This window comes from Cebus imitator, unplaced genomic scaffold (assembly GCF_001604975.1).
Source record: "Cebus imitator isolate Cc_AM_T3 unplaced genomic scaffold, Cebus_imitator-1.0 Scaffold190, whole genome shotgun sequence".
NCBI classification, from domain to species: Eukaryota; Metazoa; Chordata; class Mammalia; order Primates; family Cebidae; genus Cebus; species Cebus imitator.
Genome location: NW_016107505.1, coordinates 2652138 through 2656439, shown reverse-complemented (window position 1 = coordinate 2656439; position 4302 = coordinate 2652138). Strand labels below are relative to the sequence as shown.

The 4302-nt window shown below is 41.3% G+C and overlaps 1 pseudogene; it reads right to left on the bottom strand.

Annotated features, from left to right (window-relative positions):
• Nucleotides 1-26: 26 nt before the first annotated feature.
• Nucleotides 27-110, bottom strand: LOC119473873 (annotated as a pseudogene).
• Nucleotides 111-4302: the final 4192 nt, after the last annotated feature.

Below are 4302 nucleotides of genomic sequence, written 5' to 3'. Positions count from 1 at the left end.
CCGACTATATTTCAAGTCGTCATGGCGGGGTATTGGGAAAAGTTTTCAATTAGCAATAATCGCGCCTCAGATAAACCTCATTGGCTATGATACTGCCACTGCGCAAAGATTCTAGAAGATCTTAACATCGGTCTCCTTACACTTGCCATCTTCTCATTTGCAAATTCTGAAGATAGCAGGCTAGCTGGTGCATTTCATATGTGCAGAGCAAAGAGAAGACAATGCAGTTACAGGATCAAAGTGCTCCTCTGCCATAAAACGCAGCAAGGCTACATGAGCTTTCATTGGCCATAAAGACACCCTGCATGATCAGCTAGAATGGTTTTCAAAGGATATTGCCCAAGAGAGCTGCCTGCAGGATGAGGGATCACAGCAGAAAGGGGCCTTGTGGCACGTACCACTAAAGGACAACAGTAAAAGGGAGTCAGAAGAGGTCCAAGAGTGCATTTTCTTGGTCAGTATGACAGAAGACTAGCTATCCCCACAAAATTATTTTCCTTTCTTGCTGGATACGTGACTGTCAAGCTTCAGATTGTATTTCCCAACCTCCTCCTGTGAAAAGAAACCACATGACTAAGTTATCATCATTGAAATGTTAACAGAAGTAATGGTTGTAACTTCTGCCTCGCTTGCTAAGATGAGGTTGCTTGCCCCGGATTCACCTCTTTCCTCATCTCTATCTGAAAAACAGACATGTCCATGACAGCGTGTTGGTCATGCAAACCAGGATAACACCTTAGAAGTTGGTGGAAGAATAAGATGGAAGGAACTCAGGTCCCTAAATGAACTTTTGTGGCAGAACTAGACTATCAAGTGAGAGTAATAAATTCCTATTCAAGCAAATGTTTATTAATTTTTTTATTATTGCTCCATGAAAAAGAAAAAAAAATAAACTTAAGGTTAATCCTATTTTTTATTTTAATTTGATTAATATCTTTCTAACAAAAGAGATTAAATACAAAATATTAGATCTTATCAGATATTAGAAGGCCACAAACCACTGGAATAGCTAAGATTCTTTTCATTCCCCTTTATCCAAGAATCAATTTTCACTACCATTAAGGATGCACGATTTAAGCTACTGTGTGTTTGTCCTCTTTGTTAGAGCAGCCTAATCTTTACCCTCCCTTATACAGGGAGGAAACTAAGAAGGGTGGAAATTTCTTTTGCATCCCCCGGAGACCACTATTACAGCCATGAGAGAAGGCTGCCCATGACAAAGGTCACTTGAAAATTAAGAGAGAGTAGGCTGGGCACAGTGGTTCATGCTTGTAGTCACAGCACTTTGGGAGGCCAAGGTGGGCAGATCACGAGGTTAGGAGTTTGAGACCAGCCTGGCCAACATGATGAAACCCCATCTCTACTAAAAATATAAAAATTAGCTGGATGTGGTGGTGCACGCCTGTAATCCCAGCTACTCAGGAGGCTGAGGCAGGAGAATCACTTGAACCCGGGAGGTGGAGGTTGCAGTGAGCCAAGATCGCACTACTGCACTCGAGCCTGGGTGACAGGGTGAGCCTCTGTCTCAAAAAAAAAAAAAAAAAGAAAAAAAATTGAGAGCTAGAAACACCAGACCAAGAACCAGGTAAGTAAAATGGGCCTTGCCACAATTTCTCTCATCTTTTCTCTCCCCCATCCCTGCACCTCAACCCTACTTGGAGAAGCCAGAGACAAAGAGCAGAGGAGAGGGTATGTGAAAACAGGAGCTTATGGAAGTTGACTAGATTTGACTTTGCTTAGGTCAGAGAGACGGGTAGAGGAGCTTAAGAAAACAAAGTTCTGGCCGGGCATGGTGGCTCACGCCTGTAACCCAAGCACTTTGGAGGCCAAGGTGGGTGGATCACCTGAGGTCAGGAGTTCAAGACCAGCCTGACCAACATGGTGAAACCCCATCTTTATTAAAAAAAAGAAACCAAAGTTCTGATTTAGACTAGACTGGACATTTTAAAATTGATAAAGGAATTTAAAGCTAAGGGTTTCATACAAGATCTCACCCAGAAATGATAGTGGGACATCCACAAATTGTAATCTACCAAGTTCAGTACATCCAATTAACCTAATTATTCCATATCCAATAAGTAAATCGTACGCACTGCAAATGTTCAAGGACAAATGATATTTCTCTCACTCACCCTTAGCTGTTTTCAAAGTTGGCTAATCTAATTGTGACAGCTGTTATCCTATTTTAAGTAAATCTTTTACTTCTCTTCAAAGATGCCTGCTGGAACTCTGAATTCTGTTCGTGGACCCCAATTACTTAATATGCCAATTACCGCTTTACAACTACTAAAAGAATTTAGTAGTTGCAACAGGGGTTGTTCTATTTTTCTAGCCAGAGATTGTCACTCCATAATTTACTAATGAGCTTTTCTAGAAATAACAGAAAATGCTTAGCATCTCTACTTTTTTATCTATTGAAGTCCAAGCATCTCAGGCTGATAGCAGGATTACAGGCAGCATTGTTTAATAATACCAGTTTTTCAAAGTAATTTCTTTATTTTTATAAAGCTTTTTTTATTTTTATAAAGCTTTGGCACACAAAAAAATGTTGTGACATGTTTCCTAATTGCAGAGGGAGAGTGTGTTGCTTTTAAAATACATTTTTGTGTTTTTGAGACGGAGTCTCACTCTGTCGCCAGGCTGGAGTGTAGTGGCACGATCTCAGCTCACTGCAACCTCTGCCTCCTGGGTTCAAGTGATTCTCCTGCCTCAGCCTCCTGAGTAGCTGGAACTACAGGTGTGCGCCACCACGCCCAGCTAATTTTTGTATTTTTAGTAGAGATGGGGTTTGACCATGTTGGCCAGGATGATCTCGATCCCTTGATCTTCTAATCCACCCACCTCTGCTTTCCAAAGTGCTAGGATTACAGGTGTGAGCCACCGCACCCAGCCTAAAGTACATTTTTAAAGGCAGAACTTTTCTAAAATCTACAAAATGATGTCTTACAAACTGCCATTAGTCACAGAATTAAATGTGTTTTCCTCCACTAATTTATTTTCCACTAAAATTTAATAACATTATTCTTCCTCCAGAGAGTACAGACGTTAAGCACAGTGGCATGAAACGTTTAAAGAAAACTCTCTTGGAAGGCTGAGGCAAGAGGATTTCTTGAGGCCAGGAGTTCAGGACTAGCTTGAGTAACATAGCAAGACCCTGACTCTACAAAAATATTTAAGAATTAGCCAGCATGGTGGCACATAACTGTAGTCCTAGCTACTTGGGAGACTGTGGCAAGAGGATTACTTGAGCCCTGGAGTTTGAGACTGCAATGAGCTAGGCCCTGTATCAAAATGCTTCTTTTTTCTTTATCCCACCCCAGCCCTTATGAGCCTAAAAGTCTGTGTAAGCATAAAGTGTGTCCAGTTTTAAATAAGAGACATGGAGAGCCAGGAGAATCTTTATACATATATCTGTATAGATATAGACACAGATCATAAAGAAGCCAAAACATCCAACTCAAGAATGTCATCTATGAAAATGCTTAGGTCTCAGAAACACATAAACCCAAAAAGATAAACAAACAAAAAGACTTATCACCTTCCAATTCCCCAAGCACTTACCTCCTCTTTAGTCCTCATCTCAGCACCTTGAATGTTGCCTCTCTCTGTCCCAAGATGAGATACACATTCTTCTATCTCCTCTATCTTTCCTGTCCTGTGTCATGAAGTCTTATCCCTGTAGTGGCTCACTGTTCTGCTCCACACAGCTTTCCCTAGTTCCCCTAGTTTGGTTGCCTTTGATGCTTTCTCCAAGGACTCCTCTGAGAGAGCCACACGTACCACGTCAACGACCTAAGCAAGGCAGTAGCCTAGGAGCTCCTCACGGGAAGGAACAAAGTCTTATCCAACTCTGTATTCCATTTCCCCAACATCACAAGTACTAGTCGACTTTGTTTTTGTTTTGCTTTGTTCTTGTAATAATTGGGTCAATAGATGAAGAGAAAGAAAAGGAAACGTATCTTCTGCAAGTGACATTATCACAGCATGGGTCCTAGATGTTTATTGTCAGGACATCAGATACTTTGCAGGGAAGTTAAAACTGCCTGCCTATTACCTGGCTTCTAGTCCTTTGATTTATCTCAGTGGCTGATGAGGACAGGGAGTGAGGAGTCCTAGGTCACTTAGTCCTTGCTTGTTAGATGCCACCAGCATCAATCTCTGCATGACTAGATACCACCAAGAAGCTATCTTGAGTCACTAGACAGACCCACTGTTTCCAAACTAACGGCCATCCAAAAGCTCTCATTTAGATGAATGGAGTAATTTATAAGAAAGATAGGAAAGACAGAAAGAAAGATGGCA